The 13,547-nt window shown below is 44.2% G+C and overlaps 1 pseudogene; it reads right to left on the bottom strand.

Moving 5' to 3' along the window:
• Positions 1-10,874: 10,874 nt before the first annotated feature.
• LOC124617402 lies at positions 10,875-10,991 on the bottom strand (annotated as a pseudogene).
• Between the last annotated feature and the right edge of the window lie 2,556 nt (positions 10,992-13,547).

The raw sequence follows: 13,547 nt of genomic DNA, 5'->3' as shown, positions 1-13,547 counted from the left end.
GTGTTGGCTGCCTGCCTGTCTGCTCTCCTGATTTTGCTCGCCGTGCCTTGCGACCGCCTTAGCTTGGGTTGCTGCCTGGTGTATCCTACACGAGCCGTACTGGACGTGCACCAGAAGTGAAGCAGCCTTGTGTTTCTTTAAAGAAAAGGAACAAATGTATAAGACGTTTTGTGACCAATTTTGGTGGCCTCTTAAGTGTGGCCTTCGCGTTTACACTGCCTTCGGGGAGAGCTAATTCTTTTAAATTTCAATACTTGGGGTTCCCTGTCCTTTATAATCTATTGGGGTTTTTATTTGAATTTTCTCTTTGAGGTTCCTTCCTTGTGCTCGGTTAAATGTTTACTTGTATAGCGGGAAGTGACTCCTGGTTAAAACTCGCAGAAGGTGTTTGATGTTACTGCCGCTTCCGGCATTTGTCTTCCCTTCGAGCGACCTGGTGTCACTCCTAGTTAATTAATGCTGGTTTATGTGTACTTAATTTTGAATAGGCCATTAGAATTAATATTTTGGAGCGCAGTATAGCACTAAGGCAACCTCATTGTATACCACCTTGCGCCCTGGTCTGCTACCTTAATTTTCTGTGGCACGAGTTAGCTCCACCACCGGTTTTACTGATGTGCTCCCTTCAAAATCTTGTCTTGTATAAGTTTGCCCCATGTGTCTCTGGGAACACAGAGATGAGCTTTAGTGTGACTTCAGCGCCAGTCAGTTAATGGAATCTTCATTTTGGCTTGGCTTCCACTGAATAGTTCGAGTGGAGCGTAGTGTGTTTCATTTGTTATTCATTTAATTACTGTAAGTTTGTTTGTTTAATGGGGAGCAAGACATTCAAAGACTGTTGGTATTAACTCCCCTAGTTGCGGGGTGTTGCTAATTCGTTCCAAATGGCCTACCACTTATTCAATGGCAAGGCAGTGGATTGGTTGGTTACTGTGATTACAAATTCACGCTATTTGTTTGTTGCCGAAATTGTTAAAGTGTCTGTGTCGTGATTCAATCACTAGCTACGTGTTTGAGCTGAATGGATATAAACCTTACATTGCCTTCTCAAAATTTGTTGCCACAGAAACCCTTAAGAGAACTAAGTTTTGTCACTGCATATGTTAACCTTTACTGGGAGCAATATTTCATGTAGTTAAATTTTGTCTTAAAATGTGTATTTCTCTAATGTAATAAACGAGTGATAAAAGAAAAAAGCAAAGGGGCCTGGTCCTTCCTATTGTGTCCGGTTTGTAACACGTATCAACGGGTAAATCATTTTACGCCATTCCCTGGACCAGAGTCTTGTTTCCTTGTTCTTCTTCAGACACAGTGCGAAACTCAACGCCAAGACTGCTTTTTCTGCATTTGTCGCCGTTCTCACTACTCGCAAAGCACACACGAACACGAATAGCGTCTGCTTCAGAGTGATTTCAAACTGACAAACATTATTCAAACTGACAAACATTGTTCAAAGCGACGAACATTGTTCAAAGTGACGAACATTGCTTAAACTGACGAACATTGCTTAAACTGACGAACATTGCTTAAACTGACGAACATTGCTTAAACTGACGAACATTGTTTATAGTGACAACATTGTTTAAACTGACATTGTTTAAACGTGAACGGACTTGCTTGGGAAAAGCGCAGCAAGATAACGGCGATTTTGTCAAACACGTTTATCAGTTACGTGGACAATAAGAGTTTGTCGGCTGCCGTACCGGAATGCTCTTCAGCAAGTAAGCTGGGCTGGAATCCCCGAGCTAAAAGCGCCGTCGACTGAAATGAGGCCCATAGTAATTTTGAGTCGCAGTGGAAATGACCGCTCCGTGCGTGCATGCAAGTCGACTCCAAGTGCTGTCGCGTATTCTTTTACGTCAAACTGCGGCCTCAATCAAGTTTGGTGCTCAGCCGTATCGTATAACACTCCACAACTCACGAGGTGGCTTTTCTGTTCAACACGAGACTTACGGAACAAACCGTTGGAAATTTTGAACTCCAGTTATGTGGGGTGTGAGTCACGTAATAAGTAGCACCCCTTTCATTCAGTGACCTGGGCCACACATCGAAACGCGGTTTTCGGCAAATGTCGAGGGTCAAACAGTGTTTGTTTATTCTTGTTTTGTTTGGTTAACGTTTTTAGCGCTGGTACCAATGGCAATACCCAGGAAAGTACGTTTTCTTAAATGAAACCGTATAGATTCGATAACTGAATTCGAGAGCTCCTGAGAAGACAGTTAGAGTGACATACCCTTCGTTAGTGTTGACGATGAAACAAACCGTAAAAAAAAAAAAAAAAAAGTCAGGAAATGTCCAAGGATTTGAGAGCACGCTGGCCGGTAGGACTGCTAATATTTTAAAAAATATGGGAGTACCGATGTATCGATATATAAAATGTAAAATGTATCGTTTCGGTGCCCGATACATCGAAAAGAGTATCGATGTATCGACGGCGAAAATACCGACTTGCCGCCCTATAAGAATATAGGGAAAGGACTGGGAAGAGCAGTTGAACGGAATGGACAGTGTCTTGAAAGGAAGATATAAGATAAACATCAACAAAAGCAAAACGAGGATAATGGAATGTAGTCGAGTTATGTCTGGTGATGCTGAGGGAATTAGATTAGGAAATGAGACACTTAAAGTAGTAAAGGAATTTTGCTATTTGGGGAGCAAAATAACTGATGATGGTCGAAGTAGAGAGGATATAAAATGTAGGCTGGCAATGGCAAGGAAAGCGTTTCTGAAGAAGAGAAATTTGTTAACATCGAGTATAGATTTAAGTGTTAGGAAGTCGTTTCTGAAAGTATTGGTATGGAGTGTAGCCATGTATGGAAGTGAAACATGGACGATAAATAGTTTGGACAAGAAGAGAATAGAAGCTTTCGAAATGTGGTGCTACAGAAGAATACTGTAGATTAGATGGGTAGATCACATAACTAATGAGGAGGTATTGAATAGAATTGTGGAGAAGAGGAGTTTGTGGCACAACTTGACCAGAAGAAGGGGCCGGTTGGTAGGACATGTTCTGAGGCATCAAGGGATCCCCAATTTAGTACTGGAGGGCAGCTTGGAGGGTAAAAATCGTGGAGGGAGACCAAGAGATGGATACACTAAACAGATTCAGAAGGATGTAGGTTGCAGTAGGTACTGGGAGATGAAGAAGCTTGCACAGGATTGAGTAACATGGAGAGCTGCATCAATCCAGTCTCAGGACTGAAGAAAACAACAACAAAAACAACAAGAATATCGGCTGCACAAGGTAAATATAATGCTGGTTTTAGAGCTGTATACTTAAGTACTGACTTATTACTGGATATTCTGTACATCAACATGCTAGCAGCCTGCCTATCCCCCTGAGAGCAAGAACCGTAAGGAAAACGATACACGTTCACGCTTGGCGATAACCACTTTGTCAGCAATGGTAACTGCATGCAAGTGGCACAATAAAAGGAGTCCGATGGGTAAGTCGTTCGGTTTCGTCATATAACGGACTTTTCCGGAACACTTCATGTCGACTTGCCTGTTTTTTTTGTTTTTTGTTTTTTCTTCCATTTCTGCAAATGCCAGCGACCTAGCAGCTGTAGTGTAAAACTGCGTGGTGAAGCTGAACCTTGCAATTTGTGTTGGTAGCGAAATGAAGAAATAACACACTAGCTGCCTTTCTTCACAAAGGAAATCTTGTTATTCTATTCACACCGTCACCCCCTAGTGGAATCGGCATTGTCCTCTGTGCTACCTATATTTGCTTCACACAGACAAAGCCAAATATTGCACGTAATGAAAGGTCAAAAAGTAGTGAGACTCCTTCACAAAATGAAAGTTAATTATGTTCTACTAAAATTTGAAAAAAGCAATTATTTACCGCAAACTGCGAAAAATTGTAATATGAAATAAAAGTATTGCCAATTCGATAGCAACAAATCGATTTTACAGGTGTACATCGATTATTTAATATATGAGTCGATATTTTAAGGAACTGATATCGACAAATTAATAAGAGACCTAGTGGGCAGAATGCATCGGCGGTGCAAACACCGCCAAGCAGAGGTCTGGTGCTACGCTGTGTCAACAGATTTCATCTTCATCTACATCTACATACATACTTTACAATCCACCATACGGTGCGTGGCGGAGTGTACCTCGTACCACAACTAGCATCTTCTCTCCCTGTTCCACTCCCAAACAGGACGAGGGAAAAATGACTGCCTATATGCCTCTGTACGAGCCCTCATCTCTCTTATCTTATCTCTGTGGTCTTTCCGCGAAATGTAAGTTGGCGGCAGTAAAATTGTACTGCAGTCAGCCTCAAATGCTGGTTCTCTAAATTTCCTCAATAGCGATTCACGAAAATAACGCCTCGTTTCCCCTAGAGACTCCCACCCGAGTTCCTGAAGCATTTCCGTAACACTCGCGTGATGATCAAACCTACCAGTAAGAAATGTAGCAGCCCGCCTCTGAATTGCTTCTATATCCTCCCTCAATCCGACCTGATAGGGATCCCAAACGCTCGAGCAGTACTCAAGAATAGGTCTTATTAGTGTTTTATAAGCGGTCTCCTTTACAGATGAACCACAATCGACGTGACTGTGTCAAGCGCTACACTACTAATGGAGTATTCAAACATTATGGGATTCTTCAGAATGAGATTTTCACTCTGCAGCGGAGTGTGCGCTGATATGAAACTTCCTGGCAGATTAAAACTGTGTGCCCAACCGAGACTCGAACTCGGGACCTTTGCCTTTCGCGGGCAAGTGCTTGCCCGCGAAAGGCAAAGGTCCCGAGTTCGAGTCTCGGTTGGGCACACAGTTTTAATCTGCCAGGAAGTTTCATTATGGGATTCTTTTTCCTATTTATCTGCATTAATTTACTTTTATCTATATTTGGAGTTAGCTGGCATTCTTTACACCAATCACAAATCCTGTCCAAGTCATCTCATATCCTTCTAGAGTCACTCAACGACGACACCTTCCCGTACACCACAGCATCATCAGCAAACAGCCGCACATTGCTAATCCACTCTATCCAAAAGATATGTAAATAGAAAACAACAGTGGACCTACCACACTTCCCTGGGGCACTCCAGATGATACCCTCACCTCCGATGAACACTCGCTATCGAGGACAACGTACTGGGTTCTATTACTTAAGAAGTCTTCGAGCCACTCACATACTTGGGAACCAATCCCATTCGCTCGTACCTTATTTAGGAGTTTGCAGTGGGGCACCGAGTCAAACGCTTTCCGGAAGTCAAGGAATATGGCATCTGTCTGATACCCTTCATCCACGGTTCGCAAGATATCATGTGAAAAAAGGGCGAGTTCTGTTTCGCAGGAGCGATGCTTTCTAAAGCCGTGCTGATGCGCGGACAGCAACTTCTCTGTCTCAAGGAAATTCATTATATTCGAACTGAGAATATGTTCGAGAATCCTGCAACAAACCGATGTTAAGGATACTGGTCTGTAATTTTGAGGATCCGTCCTTCTACCCTTCGTATATACAGCCGTCACCTGCGCTTTTTTCCAGCCTGTTTACTTGTCTGCGCTGCAGGCCACTTATTTCTGCTTCAACATTCCTTCCGTACAGACATAGACACCAGTGAGGAGAGGTTGGATATACTACTTTTATACGGTGAATATAAAAGAGAAGCCGTAAAAACAGTACAGCGCTATAGGGCCATATATCCGTATCACCAACGTGCGACACGCCAGGCTGTTAAGACGCTATTGCGGATAGGCTGCTTGAACGCGAGAAAGACAAGAAAGAAAACTGCATCTGACAACACGACGAAGCGGTTTTGGCTACGGCGCACAGCGGAACGAGACTTATTGCCACGGAATGTGTGATCAGCCAGACGACAGAATGTCCATCACTGTCATCTGTCACATTGTAAGTAGGCTGTTTAGGTTTTTATGTTGGTAACGCCACATAGCGCTGTATATGAAAATCACTGGCTGTGCTGTGTGCAGTCTGTGGCTGGTTGGCATTGTTGAAATATTCTATATTGTAGTGTTGGGCAGTTGGATGTGAACAGCGCGTAGCGTTGCGCAGTTGGAGGTGAGCCTCCAGCAGTGGTGGATGTGGGGAGAGAGGCGGCAGAGTTTTGAGAACGGGCGATCTGAACGTGTGTCCGCCAGAAAGAGTAAATTTGTGACTGATATATATATATATATATATATATATATATATATATATATATATATATATGGCAGTAGTGGCGCTCGCTGTATTGCTGTATTTCGAGTAACGAAGATTTTTGTGAGGTAAGTGATTTGTGAAAGGTATAGTTTAATGTTAGTCAGGACCATTCTTTTGTAGGGATTATTGAAAGTCAGATAGCGTTGCGCTAAAAATATTGATCAGAATGAGTAAAGAGAGAAATATCTGAGTACGTTCAGTTCTGCTCAGCTGTTTGAAAATCAAATAACGTAAGAGGTTTATCAGCACAGTCATTCATACATTTTTCTCAGGGGACGTTTCAACATGATCAGGCCCTCGACGAGCATGCTTTCGAACGTCGTGCAGAATTTTGTCGGTTTGCCCTTCAGCAGCTGAGAGATGACTCCACGTTTTTCCAGAGTGTGCTCTTTACCGATGAAGCAGCCTTTACCAACCATGCAGTGCTGGGCAGCCTAAAATGCACACTGGCTTCCTCAGGTGCAACATCAGCGGCAGTGGAGCGTAAACAACGGTGCGGCACCGTAGGGAATTACGTTGGGCGGCCTCACATCATGCCAGGCGTCCTAATTGGACATTCGCACGCACACTTTGTGACGGACACTCTGCCGGCTCTTCTGGAGGGGCTACCGCCGGTTACTGGACAGCGCACGCGGCTGCGACACGACGGGCGAGCAGCTCGCGTGTCCCGTGTTGCAAACCAAATACTGAACGAGAACTTTCCTCGACGTTGGATAGGACGAAATTCTGTTCTCAGGTGGCCTGCGAGGCCCCCCGATTTGACTCTCAGATTCTTTCTCTGGGGAACTCTCTAAGGTGCAGTCTGTGACGAAGCCCCAACTGCGCCAGACGACGTGTGTCGTCGAACCGCCAGTGCATGTTCTACCATACACCTTGTGAGCGACGTGTCGGTGCTATTCTGTCATTCTGTGCAACGGATTAATCAGAGATGTACCCTTTACGCTGTGACTCCTGCAAGATGCAATTTCCACCCCCACACTACTACAGAAGACAGACAGACACTCCTAACGTTCTAAAGAGAAATGCCTGAAAAACCTTCAGCAATAAATATCTTCTGGAGTTGTCCGCTGTAAGGAAATGACACAAAAATTCACAAAATTTCTTACGTAACTAGTGGGATACTTGGGTACTGGAGTAGTGATGGTTAGTGTAAGAAAAAACATGAAACTAACTACAATTATTTATTTTTCAAAAATTGTGAGAAATCACAGTGGCACTTTTAGTTATGAATTGAACAAGTTATATCCTGGTTCTTTTCTGAATGTGAAGTTACCTCTCAAGGATAGGATTCGCTAATGAAATTTCTACACAAAGTTTAAGATTGTTATTGACTTGGCAGAATGGCTGAGAGGCGTGCCTACTCAACTTGAATAATTGTCCTTTAGTTTAGGATGTTGCTAGATACGGTCGAGGCTGTCGCGTGTGAAATGCAGTGAAGTGTACTGTTGTGGAGGAAATATGGGGCTCGCAAGAGCTGTAGCGCACAATACCATAAGCTACGATGACTGCTGTCTGCGCCGCTCGCTGCTGACAAATAAGATAATTCTCGTTCTATCTGGACTGACCTTCGCCAATCAAACTCTCCCTACGCCTTGATCAAGTCAAGGGTTACTATTCGCCCCTAGTCTAACTATTGGTGTGGTAGACCGGTCAGATAACCAGTCCACCACGATGCCAGTCAAAATTCGCTCGCAGGCGTTTAACTACACCTCCGTCCGTTCACACTGTACAATAAGTGTGGCGGCCAACGCAGTGAACGACGCTTAATCGCGAGGACTCAATACAGAGTCACACACCGATTCGCTCTCGACAGAGGTGCTGTCCCAGTGAAGTACTGAGGAGAGACTTGTTCCTCGCTCTTTCGAGTCCACGTAGGAACGCACTCGCTCTCGTTACGTGTTCTAACTCCAAGAGCGACAACGGAACGGCCCCTCTCCACAACAGACATGAAGGGGTATATCTTTCAGTCTCTTCCACCACTCCCTCAACTCAAGGCGTCAGAAATATCGTCTGCCAATCAGCATTGCTCTTCTAAAACGGGAATCTGTAGCATCGGTATTTGGCGTTTGCTGTCTCCCTGTGAAAACCTCTGAAACTGCGTGCTATGTTGGTAAAGAATGCGTAGGCTGGGCGCTCCCACACAATGTAGCGGAATTTGCTTTTAAGCCGAACACGGGGTCGTTCTCCCTTTCACTCCGGCAAACACTGTCTGCTCTACAGGCGGTCGCCCGTCGACATGGATAGGTTGACTCATCCTCAGAAGGGACCGGCCCCCCGGCGTGCGGTTTGCCTCTCCCGAACTAAAAGCCAGTGTGACCGTCATGTCTTGAATGTGTGTGTGTACGCCAGCCTCGAGTATTTCAATCTCGGTGCGCGCTTGCGATTTACTAGTTATTTGCACATTGTTTACATGGAGTCATACAACACTGAATTTATCTTATCAAGTTCGGGTTCGAATGAAGCGTCTTGATGTGCGGAATATGATTGTGAGGGTGGAATATGTAGGCAATGAAGGTCAGGAGAACACGACGTCTTACAGCCTGTACACCAGCAATTACAAATGTTGCTTTCAGTGCATGCTGAACACTTTGAACTGCAGCAGTAACCGATCTAACAACTGCGCCAGTCACTTAGTCTTGTATATGTGTTAGCGACCGCAGCGCCGTATTCTGCCTGTTTACATACGTGTGTATTTGAGTGCTTATGCCTCTATCCGTTTCTTTGGCGCTTCAGTGTAGATCGGAATGAGTAGAAGAGAAATGACATTCAAAACATTTAGTAAACATTTGTTATCGTTTCTGTTACTGCGTAATTCAAATGGTTCAAATGGCTCTGAGCACTATGAGACTTGACTGCTGAGGTCATCAGTCCCCTACAACTTAGAACTACTTAAACCTAACTAACCTAAGGACAGCACACACATCCATGCCCGAGGCGGGATTCGAACCTGCGACCATAGCGGTCGCGCGATTCCAGCCTGTAGCACCTAGAACCGCTCTGCCACCCCGGCCAGCTATTGCGTAATTCTCTTGATTATAAGCACAGCTGGTATTATACACGATTGTCATGCACAGTCACTGACGTTTTGCTGTCCAGCGCCATCTGTCGGACATTGTGAACTTTGCTTTTTTTGTTTTAATAAAACGCCATGTCATTCCAAGCGTGTGCGTCAATTTTTAACTCTCTATCTACATTATTCCGTGGTTTATTAAGTTTTCAAATTTATACTGACTTTTTGATCACCCAGTATATTGACAACGTAAGATCTAGTTTTACGCTTCCTTGACGCACGCCCGCTCTCGCTTTCGTTTCTGCGGAGCGTTCACCATCCAGCACAACGTACTGCTTTTTGTTGGTCAATTATCCATCAAGTCAGTCACATAATTTTGCAACAACATTGATTGTATCTTGCTTTGTCTAACTCCTGTAGGAAATCTGGCAACTCAGAGTGTGTAGTATTCCACTTCTGATAGTTAGCATCCGAAAGTTCTGACACTGTAATGTCCTGAAGAAGTGCTGTGTTGCCTTCCTGAGTCGATGATTAATTGATTAATAAGAGGAGCTGTAATGAGAGAGAGAATCAGATGCGCCAGCAGTCGCAGCATGTTGACGTTACCTGAAAAGGCGCTTTTAGTGAAGCTGTATTATCAGAATGGGGAATGTGCTAGTTCAGCGTTACGATCCTATCGCCGTAGGAAGGAGATTCGAACGGGTAAGGTCCGTTGACAAATGCAGCAGTGGCGAGAATTATTTCGAAGTTCATTAACTTTCGGATTTGGTTTAGCAAGCATGTTATTAATTTTGTGGCGCCAAACTTCTACAGCGTCGGTTGTTCGGTGGCGCCGTTTGTAGCAGCTCCAAAGGTTGGAAGGGGTTTCTTCATTTTCCAACCATCTATCTACGAAGTAGTCAAAAAATTCAGAGGTTCCAGTTGTAGACTGATCTCCACTGCGAACGGTAGATACGAGCAGCAACACTGGAACTCCGTACTGGAACTGTCGCACGGCAACGCCGAAATAAACTGTCCGTTGTGACCGCAGCTTATCACGATGCGAAAGTCCACCTCACTGGCTGCGGCGCGAAGGTTGCTGATCGAACCATGCTTGTGGTTGTCGGCGCCAGTGACAAACTGTCCCAGCGCGCGAGCTCTGGTTGCGTCCATAGGCGGGGACACAACAAAGAGAATTGAAGTGTTTGAGGTGTGGTGCAATAGAAGGATCTTAAAAATCACAGGGACTCTAATGTGATAAGAAATCAGGAAATTTTCCACAGACACGAAAATGTGGAAAACACTTATGAGAAGAAAGAGCAGGATGATAGCACATACAGGAAATAACTGCCGTGGTACCTGGGGGAGCTTAGTAGCAAGGTAGACACTGGATTATATCCAATAAATAACTGAGGAATACTCTCAGATCAAGAGGTTGGCGCAGGAGAGGAATTCATGGCGTGTTGCTTTAAACATATCGGAAGACTGATTAACTCTCCCCTCTCGGACAGGCCATGAAGGCCCAAAGGTACCGACTGGCCGCCGTGTCATCCTCAGCCCACAGGCGTCACTGGATGCGGATATGGAAGGGCATGTGGTCAGCACACCGCTCTCCGGGCCGTATGTCAGTTTCCGAGACCGGAGCCGCTACTTCACAATCAAGTAGCTCCTCAGTTTGCCTCACAAGGGCTGAGTGCACCCCGCTTACCAACAGCGATCGGCAGACTGGATGGTCACCCATCCAGTGCTAACCCGCCCCGACAGCGCTTAACTTCGGTGATCTGACGGGAACCGGTGTTACCACTGCGGCAAGGCCGTTGGCTGGAAGACTGATTACTAGACATAAGAAACGCGAGGGAAACAGGAATTAGAACATTTCGTGGAGAAGAATTTTGGTTTAATAACCTTATTTTTCTACTTAGGTTGTATTTATTTGGACTTCCTCGTTTCATAACTGTTTGCGGCTTTTTTAAAGGCGTTGTCGAGTGTTTAGCCAAGGTGCCACAACTATGAAAATGACAGAGTTTCCATATCATTTGTTTCCATTAGATCTGATTTATAAATGGTGTTATTCTTGGTAGCTTTACAGTACAATTTGTATACAAAAGCTAATAGAAGCGCCTCCTGTTGTTGTGTTGCCATTTCCATACGTGTGGCATCTTGTTCTGACTACACAACCTATCGAATAGGTTTGAAACGGAAAATCTATCTGAATAAATACAGACCAAGTGTAAAAATAGCCCCTTCATTTGATAAATTCATCGCTCTGCTGTCCACTATGTAGGAGAATTGCATTGTATTCAAACTATTACTTCAAAATCATTCTTAACCGAATCCGAATCTCCTCGGTCTGCCCCGACTCCTCCTACCCTCTACTGCTGAATCCATGAGTCTCTTGGGTAACCTTGCTTCTCCCATGCGTGTAACATGACCCCATCATCTAAGCCTGTTCGCCCTGACTGCTACATCTATAGAGTTCATTCCCAGTTTTTCTTTGATTTCCTCATTGTGGACACCCTCCTGCCATTGTTCCCATCCACTAGTACCTGCAATCATCCTAGCTACTTTCATATCCGTAACCTCAACCTTGTTGATAAGGTAACCTGAATCCACCCAGCTTTCGCACCTGTACAACAAAGTTGGTCGAAAGATTGAACGGTGCACAGATAACTTAGTCTTGGTACTGACTTCCTTCTTGCAGAAGAGAGTAGATCGTAGCTGAGCGCTCACTGCATTAGCTTTGCTACACCTCGCTTCCAGTTCTTTCACTATGTTGCCATCCTGTGAGAATATGCATCCTAAGTACTTGAAACCGTCCACCTGTTCTAACTTTGTTCCTCCTATTTGGCACTCAATCCGTTTATATTTCTTTCCCACTGACATTACTTTCGTTTTGGAGATGCTAATCTTCATACCATAGTCCTTACATTTCTGATCTAGCTCGGAAATATTACTCTGCAAACTTTCAATCGAATCTGCCATCACAACTAAGTCATCCGCATATGCAAGACTGCTTATTTTGTGTTCACACATCTTAATCTCACCCAGCCAGTCTATTGTTTTCAACATATGATCCATAAATAATATGAACAACAGTGGAGACAGGTTGCAGCCTTGTCTTACCCCTGAAACTACTCTGAACCATGAACTCAGTTTACCGTCAACTCTAACTGCTGCCTGACTATCCATGTAAAGACCTTTAATTGCTTGCAAAAGTTTGCCTCCTATTCCATCGTAGAACAGACAATAACTCCCTCCTAGGAACCCGGTCATATGCCTTTTCTAGATCTATAAAGCATAGATACAATTTCCTGTTCCACTCATAACACTTGTCCATTATTTGTCGTAAGCTAAAGATCTGGTCCTGACAACCTCTAAGAGGCCTAAACCCACACTGATTTTCATCCAATTGCTCCTCAACTAATACTCGCACTTTCCTTTCAACAATACCTGAGAAGATTTTACCCACAACGCTGATTAAAGAGATACCTCTGTAGTTGTTACAATCTTTTCTGTTTCCATGTTTAGAGATTGGTGTGATTACTGCTTTTGTCCAGTCTGATGGAACCTGTCCCGACTCCCAGGCCATTTCAGTTATCCTGTGTAGCCATTTAAGACCTGACATTCCACTGTACTTGATGAGTTCCGACTTAATTTCATCCACCCCAGCTGCTTTATTGCACTGCAATCTATTGACCATTTTCTCCACTTCCTCAAACGTGATCCTATTTCCATCATCATTCCTATCCCATTGTACCTCGAAATCTGAAACATTACTGATCGTATTTTCACCTACATTGAGCAACTCTTCAAAATATTCCCTCCATCTGCCCAAGGCATCCACAGGATTCACCAGCAGTTTTCCTGACCTGTCCAAAATACTTGTCATTTCCTTCTTACCTCCCTTTCAAAGACTGCTAATTACACTCCAGAATGGTTTTCCAGCAGCTTGACCCAATGTCCCCAACCTGTTTCCAAAGTCTTCACAAGATTTCTTCTTGGATGCTGCAATTATCTGTTTGGCTTTGTTTCTTTCTTCAACATAACTTTCTCTGTCTACCTGAGTTCTAGTATGTAGCCATTTTTGATACGCCTTCTTTTTCCTTTTACAGGCTGCCTTGACTGTGTCATTCCACCAAGCTGTTTGCTTCCTCCTACTTTTACACACTACTGTTCCAAGACATTCTTTAGCCACTTCTAGTACTGTGTCCCTGTACCTTGTGCATTCCTTTTCCAATGACTGTAATTGACTACATTCAACTAACTGGTACCTTTCTGAGATCGCTGTTATGTACTTGTGCCTGATTTCCTTATCCTCAAGTTTCTCCACTCTTATCCTCCTACATATGGACCTGACCTCCTGCACTTTCGGCCTCGC

The sequence above is a fragment of the Schistocerca americana genome, chromosome 5 (genome assembly GCF_021461395.2).
Source record: "Schistocerca americana isolate TAMUIC-IGC-003095 chromosome 5, iqSchAmer2.1, whole genome shotgun sequence".
NCBI classification, from domain to species: domain Eukaryota; kingdom Metazoa; phylum Arthropoda; class Insecta; order Orthoptera; family Acrididae; genus Schistocerca; species Schistocerca americana.
The sequence above is the reverse complement of the archived record's forward strand: the minus strand, read 5'-3'. Positions and strand labels throughout refer to the sequence as shown.